Raw genomic sequence first — 15,184 nt, forward strand, 5'->3', positions numbered from 1 at the left:
GTCGGGGAGAAAGTGTTTCTGAGAGTGTCACCTTTCCGCAAGATTATCAGATTTGGCCTTAAGGGCAAGTTGTCTCCCAGATTTATCGGTCCGTTTGAGATCTTGGAGAGCATTGGCAATTTGCTTATCGACTAGCTTTGCCACCACATCTATCCAGTATTCACGACGTGTTTCACGTATCCCTGTTGCGACGGTATGTGGCGGATGAATCTCATATTCTGCAGCGGTCTGAGGTTCAAGTAGACAAGGATTTGACTTATGTTGAGAAACCTCTTCGTATCCTGGATTATAAGGATAAGGTTTTACGGAACAAAGTCATTCCTTTGGTTTTAGTTCAGTGGCAACGCCGAGGCACTGAGGAAGCTACTTGGGAGCTTGAGGACAGGATGCGTAAAGACCATCCTGAGTTGTTTTGATTTCATTCTTTAAGATGTGTTCAGTTGCAAACTCTGTAATTATTTGATTTGAATAAAGAATGTTTCTAATTTTTGTATTTTTGCATTCAGTACTTAAGATCTGATTTCGAGGACGAAATATCTTAAGTGGGGGAGAATGTAGTAGCCCGTAACCAAAATCAGTAATTAAGGAATTAATCATAATTACTTGGGTAGAGTTCGGAAGCTCCGAAGGTGAGTTCGGAAGCTCCGATCAGGATCGAAAGCTCCGAACAGGATCGGAAGCTCCGATCGATATTACGTCAGGCATGACGTGTGGCGAGATCGGAAGCTCCGATCAGGACTGGAAGCTCCGATCACCCCTATCCGGAGTCAACAAGTGATATTTTGACACGTGGCAGATCAGGATCTTCGAAAGCTCCGATGGCAGGATCGGACGTTCCGATCAAGGTTCGAACGTTCCGATCAAGGATCGGAAGTTCCGATCGTTGTCTATAAATAGAAGGCCAAGGCTTCACTTTCATTTGCCAATTCCGAGTTCTTCTTTCCATTCTAGTCCTTTTGGAGCTGTTCTAGTCTTCTTAGGCTTTGTCCGGAGGTCGGCGAGGCGTTCGGTAGTCGTAGCGGAGTTGTGCCCAAGTTTTGGAGGCATCGACATCAAAGGGCTAACGACGGACGAAGGTATAGCATTTGCTTCCTATAAATATTTGGGAGTATGCAATAGCTTAGTTAAGTCTTTTAGAGCGCTTTAATGATAGTAGTATCATTTGGCAGTGTAGGGCAGACTATAGGAGTGGACCTAGAGTTGGTAGAGCTTGCATTGTTTTGAGGTACGAAAGTACTGTTCGAGATATTCTGACTGAGTATGCATGTATTATGTGACTGCATGATTTATATGCCATGTATTATGCTGCATTCATTTGCATCTTGCTGTATCTCTTTCGAGATGTCTATTAGTAGGGTTGTACCCTATCCTGTTAGTGGATGGACTTCCATCGATTTGGGTCCGGCGTATCCACGATTATCTTGGTATGGGAGCCACCTCCTGAAGCGACGGCGCAGCGTGCTACATACCAGGGCCCGGTCTGTCTCTATTATCTGATCCTTGACCTCGAGTCTATAGGGAGTTTCACTTTGCATGCATGTATACTCATACTCTCGTACTGAGCGTTTTATGCTCACGTCTCGTACTCTGTATTTTTCTGGACACCCTACTTCATGGGGCAGGTTTGCGTTTGGACGAAGAGGGTGGATCCAAGAGGGGCTAGTCAGTGGTTGGACAGCTGGAGCTTCGTCTAGGTTTTATTACTGTTGTTTGGGTTTTTACAGCTATTCGATTTGGTTGTATATTATTGGATAAATTACAGATTCCTTTACTTGGGATTGTTTATTGTTTATGGTTTCCGCAGTTTTATTCTGATATCTGTTTAATTAAGTTAATTGCATGCATAAGTTCTGTTTAGTAGGTGATCCGAGTAAGGGTCACTACAGGCAAAGTATGCGAGTGTCAGACGTAGACCTCTGAGTTTTGAGCAGGGAGACCGTGTGTTCCTTAAGATTTCTCCTTTCATAGGCACTGTCAGATTCGGTAAGAGAGGGAAGTTATCCCCGAGATGCATCGGGCCGTACGAGATTCTCGAGAAGATAGGCGATCTTGCCTACAGACTTGCACTTCCTCCGTCTCTATCTAGTATTCACGACTTTTTTCACGTCTCTATGCTACGAAAGTATCATCCAGATCCTTCTCATATCCTTCATTCTGATGAAGCCGAGTTAGACGAGACTCTGAGCTACTTTGAGCGACTGATTCAGATCCTTGATCGGAAGGAGAAACAGCTCAGAACCAAGTTGATTCCGTTGGTGAAGGTGCAGTGGAGCCGTTACGGCATCGAGGAAGTGACTTGGGAGACAGAATCTTACATGAGACAGCTATTTCCGGAGTTATTCGGATGACGTGAGTTCTTTTTACTGTCTTTCGTTCTTTATTCTATCTTATGAGTTGTGGTTCTCGTTGATTTCGAGGACGAAATCTCTTCTTAGTGGGGGAGAATTGTAACGCTCCATTTTTATCTTAAATGAGTTTATGTGAGTTAATCGGAGATTGCAGAGTTCAAGAGCCGACTTGATTTTGATCAGGGTCCTTTTTGCAAATTTTGGAAATTTCAGGGACTTAAACGCAATTAATGGATTTTATATATTATCTTGTCTAGTTGACTTGGTCCATTCACTTCATCTTCTTCCTCCTTGCACGCCACCTCCATTCTCACGCCTCCAAGCTTTTCCAAGCTATGGGATTTCAGTCCGAGCACGATCCGACCGTTGGAAATTATTTCTAAAGGCAGATTATCGATCACTGCAGCGAGAGCTCCGTTATACCGTAAGTTTTTCTACGATCAGATACATTCTAGTTTTTGGATTTTGTTAGAATGGTTCGAGATTCAAGTATGTTGTTCTTGAAAGAGTTCTGATCGTTTATTATTTGTCAGTTTTGAATTAGAGCGACGTTCGGATTTGTTATGATTTTTGGAAGCCATTTTCGAAAACTTGGATTTTGAGATTGGTGGGTTTGCCTTGTTATTGTTGTTTTGGGCATTGATATGAGGTTATATCATTATTGAACTGATGTCTGTGTTTCCAGTTTGTTCACTTTATAGTCGTTATGCCGTCGGTTTGAGTTTTGGGGTTTTCGAATAGTTTTTGTATTGATTGAAGCCTTGGCTTGAGAGTGATCATGGTTGTTGATCAACTCTTGTATTCGTACAGATTCGTTGGAGTTGTCGAGCCCTGTGTTAGCAGCATTGGTCGTCGAGCCCTGTGTTAGCAGCATTCGTTGGAGTTGTCGAGCCCTCATGCATGTTAGTATCTTTTACTAGGAATATTATTCTCACCAGTTTATCCGGCTGTTGTGTTTGTTTGTATGTGTACTTGGCAATAGGTGGGGCAGGACCAAGTTAGAAGAGGCATGGTTAGCTTCGAGGGAAAGATGTAGAAGTGAGACTCGGTCTAGAAGTCTATTCCAGCATGTCAATCTAGTTTACGTTAGAACATGTTTAGTTATCGAACTTCATCATTATATTGTTGTTGAATGTTCTCGACTTTGGTTGGTTGTTGAACTCCAGAACTCCTGTTTTAAATGGACGAATCAAGTTTGTAACGCATGTTTATGTTTCGGAGTATTTTATGGCTTGATGTTCTTGTTTTTGGCGATTCTAGCACCGGAGCAGCCAGGGAGATGCGCCCGCGCATCCTAGCGCCCGCCCGCGCGCCTGCGCCCCTTTTCGGGCAAGGCGTCATGCGCGGCCGCGCCTCGAAAGGGCGCGGCCGCGCATGAGCCAGGGAGCCGTGCGCGGCCGGGCGGGCCCTGTTTTAAAAAAAAATTGTGTTGGCTTTTAATGCTTGCTCCTTTTTAATTACTCCTTTAATTGATGTTTAGAACCGAGGTCTCACATTAAGTGGTATCAGAGCGTTAAGATTCTTGGTCCAACTAGAGTGAGCGGGGTAGATCTAGTCTGCGTGTATTGGCTCCTCGCATGTGTTTGAATTATTTAACTGTGTACTTAATTCCATACGAGCATGCTTTATTATTGAGAATTATTGAATTACATGGTTATGTGATTTAATTTATAAAGCATGATCTACTTGAGATATAATTGTTTCTGTTATCGACTGGTTTTCGGTATTCCAAGTGGTTGTAAGGACACTGATTGTAGCGATTGAGATATCTCGTGTCCTAACCTTTGATTATCAGATGGGTCCTCGTCGAGTGATAAACAGAAACATACCGCCAGTTATTCCTACAACTGAGCAAGCTAGTACTGAAATGGTTGAGATGGATGCTACAGCGACGCCTATGGAAACCTTGCTGAAGAGGTTTTAGTCGTTCAATCCGCCATTGTTGTTGGGTTCAGAAAATCCAGTTGGCTGTGAGAGTTGGTTGGATGATATTGATCAGCTGTTCGATTCCATTGATTACACAGATGACCACAGAATCAGGTTAGTCATTCATCAGCTACGTAGGGTTGCTAAGAGCTGGTGGATCATGACGAAGAAAGCATTTGAGAATAAAGGTACGGAAGTTACTTGGACTTTTTTTAAATCTGAGTTTTATAAGCGGTTTTTTCCTATCTCGTATTGCAAAGATAAGGGAGCAGAGTTTTCTAATCTGAGACAAGGGAATCTAAACATTGAAGAGTACGTAGCTAAGTTTGATAGTCTGTTGCGTTTTGCACCTCTAATTGCGGGAGATGAAGAAGCTAAGGCAGATCTGTTCATCAATGGTTTGAACCCCGACATCTTCACGTTGGTAAAAACCAACAGGCCTAACAACTTTTCGGATGCCATGAATCACGCAAAGGGAGCAGAAGAAGGCTTGTGGAGGCAAAGAGGTAATCAAGTGGCACCTCAGCAGCAGAGGCAGTATCCGAACCAACCATCTCAGTATCAGAATCAACCACCTCAGCATCAGAACCAGCACCAGAAGTATGAAGGTGGTAGCAGTGGGGGAAACAGAAAGGATCAGTACAAGGCAAGAGGTAAACAGTTCAAGAGGCAGGGGAACAGTTCTTCTAGTTCAAGTGGTTCGAAGCAATTCGGTTCAGGACAGAGTTCTGGATCATCATCCTTATACTGCAGCAAGTGTGGGGGAAGACACTCACCGGATCAGTGTGTGGGAGTCTTCGGTAATTGTAACACCTGTCAGCAACCGGGACACTTCTCTAAGGTGTGCCCTCAGCGTTTTAGGGATCGAGCTTAGAGTGGGAGTTCATCTCGACCTACAGCTCAACCCGATAAGCATCCTTCTGCAGTTGACTCTTTCCAGCCCCAGCAGCAGAACAGACAGGGTGGTAACCCTACTGCAACCCAGCCCCTGAGACAGCAGGCAAGAGTTTTTGCCTTGACAGAGGATCAGGCTCAGGCAGCACCTGATGATGTTATAGCAGGTAACTGTTTGATTTTTGGTCATTCTGCTCATGTTTTGATAGATACAGGTGCTTCCCATTCCTTTATCTCTGAGAAATTTGTGTTATTGCATGCTTTGCCTACTGAGTTGTTGCCTACAGTAGTAGCTGTTACTTCACCTTTGGGTGGAGGAATTATTTCTGTTAGCTTAGTCAGGAACTGTGAACTGTGTTTTGAATGAAATATGTTAGAATTCGAATGTATTGTACTTGGATTATCAGATTTTGATTGTATTGTCGGTATAGATGCTTTAACCAAGTACAGGGCAACCGTCGATTGCTTTCTGAAAGTTGTCAGGTTCAGACCTGAAATGGCCGACAAGTGGAAATTCTTTGGTAAGAGTTCTCGATCTAGAATTCCTTTGATTTCAGTGTTATCTATGACTTGTTTACTACAGAAAGGTGCAGAAGGATTTTTGGTATATGCAGTTGATGTACTGAAATCTAGCCCAGCTTTGGTAGATTTACCAGTGGTTAGAGATTTTGCTGATGTGTTTCCGGAAGATGTTCCTGGTTTGCCGCCTATTCGAGAAATCAAATTCAGTATTGACTTAGTGCCAGGTACTCAACCTATTTCAAAAGCTCCTTATCGTATGGTACTTATTGAATTGAGAGAGTTGAAGGAGCAGCTTGAGGATTTGATTGACAAGGGATACATCAAACCTAGTGTATCGCCTTGGGGTGCTCCTGTGCTTTTTGTTCGGAAGAAGGATGGTTCTATGCGGCTCTGTATCGACTACCGACAATTGAATCAGGCTACAGTTAAGAACAGGTATTCTTTACCCTGAATAGATGACCTTTTTGATGAACTGCAGGGTTCTTCTGCCTACTCTAAGATTGATCTAAGGTCACGTTATCACCAGTTGAGAGTGCGAGAGGAAGAAATTCCTATGACCGCATTCAGAACGAGGTATGGTCATTTTGAGTTTATAGTCATGCCGTTCGTTTTGACTAATGCTCCAGCGGTTTTTATGGGTTTGATGAACCGTATCTTTTAGCGTTATTTAGATGAGTTCGTCATTATCTTTATCGATGATATTCTTATCTACTCGAAGAACCGTACTTACCATGCAGAGCACTTGAGGACCATACTGCAGATTTTGCGAGTTGAGCAGTTGTTTTCCAAGCTGTCTAAGTGTGAATTCTGGTTAGATCGAGTTGTCTTTCTCGGTCATATTATTTCTGAAGATGGGATTTTTGTCGATCCCAGCAAGATTGAAGCGGTTATGAATTGGCCTAGACCTACTTCAGTGCCGGAGATCCGAAGCTTCATGGGTTTAGCTGGTTATTACCGTCGTTTCATCAAGGGTTTCTCATCTATTTCCAAGCCAATTATCCAGTTGACTCAGAAGAATGCGCCTTTTGTTTGGACTCCAGATTGTGAGGCTAGCTTTGTTGATCTGAAGAGGAGACTGACCAGTGCTCCAATTCTTTCTATTCCGAAGGGTACTGGAGGTTTCACAGTCTATTGTGATGCTTCTAACCAAGGCTTGGTTTGTGTTCTTATGAAGCATAAGCATGTGATAGCGTATGCATTGAGGCAGCTGAAACCGCACGAGACCCGTTATCCGGTTCATGATCTAGAACTAGCTGCGATTGTATTTGCTCTGAAGATCTGGCGTCACTATCTTTATGGTAAGTCTTTCGAGATCTTTTCTGATCATAAGAGTCTTAAGTACTTGTTTTCACAGGCAGAGCTGAATATGAGACAGAGAAGATGGTTGGACTTGTTGAAGGATTTCGACTATGAAATCAAGTACTATCCAGGGAAGTCTAATGCAGTTGCAGATGCCTTGAGCCAAAAGCTTTGTTCTTTATCTCTTTCTACTATCGGTGTTTCTCAGTTGATCGATGATTGTTGCACTTCTGGTTTAGAGTTTGAAACAGATAGGGAGACTATCAGAGTGTTTGCTATTCAAGCCGAGCCGGAGTTGTTTGTTGCAATCAGAGAAGCACAGAAGTCTGAGCCGAGCATTCAGATTTTAGTAGAGAAAGTTAGATCGGGACATCAGTCTGAATTCCAGGTTAGAGATGATGTTTTGTTTGTGAATAACCGTGTTGTTGTGCCAGATATTTCGGAGTTGAGACAGCGTATTCTACGAGAGGCTCATTGCAGTCGGTTTAGTATTCATCCTGGAGGTCGTAAGATGTACAACGATCTGAAGATTCAGTTTTGGTGGAAGAGAATGAAGAGCGACGTAGAGAGGTTTGTATCACGGTGTTTGAATTGTCAGCAGGTGAAAGCAGAGCGGAAGAGACCAGGAGGTCTGTTGCAAAGTCTATCTGTTCCTGAATGGAAATGGGATCACATTTCCATGGATTTCGCCATGAAGCTACCACGATCCGTTCAAGGATGCGATGCTATTTGGGTAGTGATCGACCGATTGACGAAGTCTGCTTGTTTTATTCCGTACAGGATGACGTATCGTCATAATCAGATGGCTGACTTGTATGTTAGCAATGTTGTGAGATTGCATGGGGTGCCGAAGTCGATCATTTCAGACAAAGACCCAAGATTCACTTCGCACTTCTGGCACAGTCTTCAGGAGGCACTGGGTACTCGATTGCATCTAAGTACAGCTTATCATCCTCAGACCGATGGACAGTCAGAGCGGACTATTCAGACGTTAGAGGATATGCTGCGAGCGGTAGTGCTAGACTTTGGCACTAGTTGGCAGGATTCTTTGCCTCTTGTCGAGTTTTCTTACAACAAGAGCTTCCAAGCGAGTATCGGTATGTCACCTTTTGAGGCATTGTACGGTAAGAAATGCCGATCTCCGCTGTTTTGGGATGATTTGTCCGAGTCACCAGATTTGGGGCCGGATATGCTGCGAGATATGGCAGAGCAGTTTAAGATCATTCAGACCAGAATGAAGTCAGCTCAAGATAGGCAGGCAAAGTATGCGAATGTCAGGCGTAGACCTCTGAGTTTTGATCAGGGAGACCGAGTCTTTCTGAAGATTTCACCTTTCAGAGGCACTGTTAGATTTGGGAAAATAGGAAAGTTATCTCCGAGATTCATCGGTCCGTATGAGATTCTCGAGAAGATAGGCGATCTTGCCTACAGACTTGCACTTCCTCTGTCTTTATCTGGTATTCACGACGTTTTTCACGTCTCTATGCTGCGAAAGTATCATCCAGATCCTTCTCATATCCTTCAACCTGATGAAGCCGAGTTAGACGAGACTCTGAGCTATTTTGAACGACCGATTCAGATCCTTGATAGGAAAGAAAAGCAACTCAAAACCAAGTTGATTCCGTTGGTGAAAGTGCAGTGGAGCCGTCACGGAGTCAAGGAAGTGACTTGGGAGACAGAATCTGAGATGAGGCAGAGATTTCCAGACTTGTTTGTATGATGTGAGTTCTTAATTCTGTTCTTGAATTCTTAATTATCTTCTTATGAGTTGATATCGATGATTTTGAGGACGAAATCTTTTCTTAGAGGGGGAGAATTGTAACGCCCCGTTTTTATCGTAATTGATGTTATTTGAGATAAACAGTGATTTCAAAATTTAAGAGCCGACTTTTTAGAGAACAGGGTCTAATTTATAGTTTTTGGAATTTTCAGGGACTGAAATGCAAATATGGGATTTGTTATATTATTGAACTTTGACTAAGTCTTTCTCATTGCTTCTTCATCCCCTCCAACTTGGTTTCCCTCCATTTAAGATGCCTCATAGCATTCCAAGCTTTTGTGCTTTCAGTTCGAGCTCGATCCGTCCGATAGAATTGATTTCTGACTTGATATCTACGATCACATCGACAAGTGCTTCGTTTGGAAGTAAGTTTATTTTAATGCTGAGAAGTTTGAATTTATCTATGTTGTCAGAATTTGTTTATATTTGGAGAGGATGATTATGAGTTCGCAGTGATCGTATATCTAAGACGGTTCGAAGATCTAACGACGATCGGAATTGTTATGATATTTCTTGTCATTTTCGAAAATCTTGATTTTGAGATGTGTTGATATTGTGTTGGGTTTGATGTTTGAGGATTGGAATGAGTTTGTTGAGTTGTTGTTTTGTTGTCTGCATTTTCGGTTTGGTCAGTTTACAGCCGTTATGCCGTCAGTTTGAGTTTTGTATATCGTTTCGATGTTTTAAGTTATACCGAGATTAGTATGAGTTTTGATATCGATTTTGATCGCTATGACTTCTTCTGATAGATTGATTGAAGTCTTTGGAGTTGCGAGCCTTGCAGCTTGGTTCAGTTTGGAAGAGTTGAGCCGGTATAGTATCGATGTTCTTCTTTATCGATTGATTTAACTTAACTTGGATATTGATTGAGGAATTGTTGTTTTCAGATTGATGTTTTGGAACGTCAAAGAAGAGGTATAAGATGACTTTGGAATGGAATAGGACGATTAACTCTAATCCGGATTGATTCGAGTGTCCTAGAAGAAATCACATACTGCATGTTTTGACTTCTTATTTGATTATATGATTGAATTTGTATTGAGTGCATGAGATTACATATGCATTCATATTGAGACTTGATTTATTCAGATTGAATTAGACGATCTAGTGATTGTAGTCGAGCAGCTTGGTAGGCGATTTACTATCTTGTCGAGTAGCTCACTATAATGCTCTTGAGTCTAGAGGATTAAAGCATGCCACGTCCACCTCGAGAGGGAAGTCGGTGTGATTATAGGATGTTTTAACCTCGGGATCCCAAACCAAAGAAAGAAAGAAGAATTCCTATTGATTATCTGAGTCTAATAATCCAGAAGTTTTAAAGACATGCATATCATTTTAATTCAGTACTTGAATGGGTTAATTGATAATATGAGGAATGAATTCATAGTATGATTTGATATGTTTATTTGATTTCATGTTAGTATCTTTTACTGGGAATATTATTCTCACCGGTTTATCCGGCTGTTGATTTGTTTGTATGTGTACTTGGCAAAAGGTGGGGCAGGACCAAGTCAGAAGAGGCATGGTTAGCTTCGAGGGAAAGATGTAGAAGTGAGACTCGGTCTAGAAGTCGATTCCAGCATGTCAATCTAGTTTACGTTATAACATGTTTAGTTATCGAACTTCATCGTTATATTATTGTTGCATGTTCTCGACTTTGGTTGGTTGTTGAACTTCAGAACTCCTGTTTTAAATGGAGGAATCAAGTTTGTAACGCATGTTTATGTTTCGGAGTATTGTATGGCTTGATGTTCTTGTTTTTGGCGATTCTAGCACCGGAGCAGCCAGGGAGGCGCGCCTGCGCCTCGAAAGGGTGCGGCTGCGCATGAGCCAGGGCGCCGTGCGCGCCCGCGCCTGATGAGGCGCGGCCGCGCGGGCCCTGTTTAAAAAAAAATGTGTTGGCTTTTAATGCTTGCTCCTTTTTAATTACTCCTTTAATTGATGTTTAGAACCGAAGTCTCACAGTTTGCCATGACCAATTTTTTAGGTGTATGCTAGGTTGTTTACATTTGTTTTTATTATTGATGTTGGGTTTTTATTAGTGGGCTTGTATTATGGCCCAAATTTGATTTGTCATTTGTAATAAAAGTGGGCCTCGTTTATGGTCCGTTTCCACCCTTAAATTATGTATCCCTTACTTGTCATCGAAATTTATTATAAATTTATTAGAATTAGTGGGAGATAAAGATTTAAAGATGGTGGTGGGCCCAACAGATGATGATAAAGATCGAAGAAATGTAAATTGAAAGCTCAATGTAATAGGATTACATTGCATAATTTCATATAACCTAAGACTGGACTTAGACTCGTGATTGGCAACTACGGGTCGACTAGATCTAGGCATTGATCATCCTTTATTTAATATTTGATATTATTGTTGTATGCATGTTTAGACTAAATTTCATGAATCCTGCAAGCATACAAACTAATTAAATGATGAGACAGTTTTTCAATAAAATTAAAATTTCTCATTTTAAATATGATTTAAAATCTATATCAAGTTTAACAAAAAGTGAAATTAAATATAGTTTATATTTTCCTACCTTCCTTCAACTATCAATGCATGATGGATGCTACCCGCGGGCGTGGTCCGGCTCATATTATTGGGGTACCCGTTTGCCGGAAAGCTTAATATTATTGGGTGAAACTCCCATGGGATCAACTCATATTATTGGGGGTCTACATGGCGACCGTCCATTACAACTTAATATTGATGGGTCAACTTGACATGTCACAATAAACGGCGTCATATTATTAGACCCTTATTAGATATGAGGTAAAAAACATGGGGTTGCTCTGGCAGAAATTGGACTCTACCTTTTGAAAATTATAATTGGCTGATATTATTCGGGACTATAATTTGTAAATTGGGCTCCATGATCCCACTAAAGAAAATGATTTTCTCGTTTTCACTAGAGGGTGGTGAAATCGTTAAAATAGTGGGAGTGTAATTCATAAAATTAAACTCGCCTTATTTTATGTCTTAGTAAATTAATTAAACAATCACTTATTATTGTTTGTTATCATTTCAGTATATCATTATGATGAGCTCACGTAATCCACTATTTTCTATTCTCGAACAAAACAAACTGAATGGCGCAAACTATATGAAATGGTTCCGTAAGTTGAAGATTGTCCTGTGCTCGGAGAAGATTTTCTACGTGCTAGAAAAGTCTCCTCCGAAGGAAGCACCGGCTGATGTGAGTCCAGATGAGTTGGCCAAACTTGATAAATGGTGGGACCATGATATCAAGGCCAAATGCTACATGCAAGCTTCGATGTCTGATGAACTCCAGAGGCGATTTGAGGATGCCGTGAATGCTGCTGACATACACATGCACCTCAAGGAACTTTTTGGGGCTCAATCGAGAGCTGAGAGGTACTCCACTGTCAAAGAGCTAATGACATGCCGCATGCGAGATGGGACTTCGGTCCGTGAGCATGGGGTACACATGATTTGGCTCGTTGAAAAATTGGTGACCCTCGAGTTGGTGTTGGAGCACGAACTATGTGTGGACTTACTGCTTCTTTCTCGTCCTGCATCGTTTGATGCTTTTGTGGTGAACTTCAATATGAAAAAGCTAGAGGCCACCCTTGAAGAGATGGTCAATATGCTTGTCAATTATGAGGCCACAATTAAGAAGGATAAACCGGTTCTCTTGGTGGGCTCCTCTTCTTCTACTAAGAAGGGGTCAAATACAAAGGGTAAGAAGCATTCTGCCCCACCCAAGAAAATTGGGCCCAAAAAGAAGAACAAGACCAAAGCTTCAAACACGGACAAGTCTAAAGATGTTTGCCATCACTGCAAGAAAACCTTTCACTGGAAGCTTAACTGCAAGGAATATCTCGAGCAGTTATGAACTGCAAAGGGTATGTTTTATATTGAAATTAATGTTTCACTTAATACTACTTCTTGGGTATTGGATACCGGATGTGGATCTCACATTTGCAATGATTTGCAAGTGATGTCAAGAAGGCATAGGCTGAGGATGGGTGAGACCCAGTTGAGGCTCGGGAATGGTTCCAAAGTTGAAGCAAAATCTGTGGGGGATGTTTGTTTAATTTTTCAGAACAATTTTAAGTTATTTTTGAGAGACATTTTATTTGTGCCGGATTTGGTTAAAAACATTATTTCTGTTTCTATGCTTGATAGAGATGGTTTTTTTTTGCAATTTTGTGAATGAGATTTGCAATATTTACAAGAATGAATGTTTGATTGGATGTGGACAACTTAAAAATGATATGTATAACTTAAAATTAAAAGATGTTCCAGTTAATTATGTTGATAAACCGGTAACAGCAATAAAAAGGAAAAACGATAGTGAAAACCCAGCAAAACATTGGCATGCTAGGCTAGGTCATATTTTCTCACAGAGGATGAACAAGTTAGTGGGAGAAGGCATGTTTGATATGTCAGATATAAATTCTCTACCTACTTGTGAGTCCTGTCTGAAAGGAAAAATGACAAAAACACCTTTTAAGGGAAAGCATGAGCGTAGTAAAAATCTGTTGGATCTGATCCATATAGATTTTTGTGGCCCATTTAGTATTGGTACAAAATTTGGTCATACTTACTTTATTACCTTTATAGATGATTATTCTAGGTATGGGTATTTATATTTAATGAAATATAAGTCTGAATCATTTGAAAAGTTCAAAGAATTCAAGACTGAAGTAGAAAAACAGCTAGGTAAAAGTATTAAAGAGCTTCGTTCTCATCGAGGTGGTGAATACTTGAGTACCGAGTTTTTGAACTATCTAAAAGAAAATTGAATTCTTTCTCAGTGGACTCCTCCTGCCACACCTCAGCTTAATGGTGTAGCAGAGTGTCGTAACCGAACTCTGTTGGACATGGTTCGATCTATGATGAGCTTCACTGAGCTCCCGCCTTCGTTTTAGGGATAAGCCCTTGAAACGACGGTATTGTTGTTAAACAATGTCCACACTAAAGCAATGAATAAAACTCCAAACGAGATATGGACTGGCAAAGCTACTAAGTATTCATACTTGAGGATTTGGGGATGTCCTGCTTACGTGAAGCAGACAGTGGGAGATAAGTTGGATAGTCGATCCACCTTATGTTATTTTGTAGGGTATCCAAAGAATTCAATCGGATATTAATTCTATCATCCTACTGAAACAAAAGTGTTTGTTTCTAGGAATTTCACCTTCCTAGAGAAGGAGTTCTTATTTGATAGAAAATGCAAGATGATGGAACTCGAAGAAGTTCGAGAAGAACTCGAGATACAAAATGACGATCCCACACCTCAGAAACCAATAAAATACACGCCACTTCCTAGAAAGTTTGATAGGGCTTCTAGACCTCCTATTCAATATGGTCTCTTCCTTGAAGAGGATCAAAATGAGCCTGACATTGGATGTGATCAAAGAAACTTCAAGGAGTCAATTTCTGATGCCAATTCAAATTTATGGCTTGAAGCCATGCAGTCTGAAATAGACTCCATGCATGCAAACCAAGTTTGATCTTTGATAGATCCTCCTGAAGGAATTGTTCCTATAGGGTGTAGATGGATCTATAAGAGAAAACTTTGGCCTGACGGTAAGGTACTAACCTACAAGGCACGATTGGTCGCAAAAGGTTATACTAAAAAACAAGGTGTTGACTATGATGAAACTTTTTCACAAATCATAATGTTCAAGTCTATAAGAATCCTAATTGCCATAGCAGCATGGTACGACTATGAGATATGGCAAATGGATGTGAAAAAGGCGTTACTTAATGGAAACATTAAGGAAGAGATCTATATGATGCAACCCGAAGGATTCACATCCATGGAAAGCGAGCATAAGGTATGCAAGCTTCAGAGATCGATCTATGGTCTCAAACAAGCGTCAAGAAGTTGGAACCAGAAATTCGATGAAACAATAAAGGACTTTGGTTTCATCAAGAACCCGGAGGAACCGTGCGTGTACAAGAAAGTAGTTAAGGATTTCGTGACATTCTTAGTATTTTATGTTGACGACATCCTACTCATTGGGAATGATTTAGGGATGCTGCAGTCAACAAAGATATGGTTATCAGGTAGATTTTCGATGAAGAACATGGGCGAGGCATCCTATATTCTAGGAATATAGATATATAGAGATAGGTCTAAGAGAATGATAGGACTCACTCAAGCGACCTACATCGATACTGTAAATATCTAAAAAATCCATAAATCTATTCATGATTTATTACAATAAATTTTAATGATTTTAAGTTATTTCATTTGATTATTTATAATTTAAACGTTATTCTTAATTAAATATTATGTGTTGTGTAAATGATTAAAAAGTTTATGTTTCAGGTATTAAAATATATGTTTATTTGTTGTATTAAATTATTTTATTAGAATTAATTCTGGACTGAGAATACAAGTCTAGCCTACGAACGATATGGTAGAAAATAATTCTA

This window comes from Henckelia pumila, chromosome 1, assembly GCF_033568475.1.
Source record: "Henckelia pumila isolate YLH828 chromosome 1, ASM3356847v2, whole genome shotgun sequence".
Classification (NCBI taxonomy): domain Eukaryota; kingdom Viridiplantae; phylum Streptophyta; class Magnoliopsida; order Lamiales; family Gesneriaceae; genus Henckelia; species Henckelia pumila.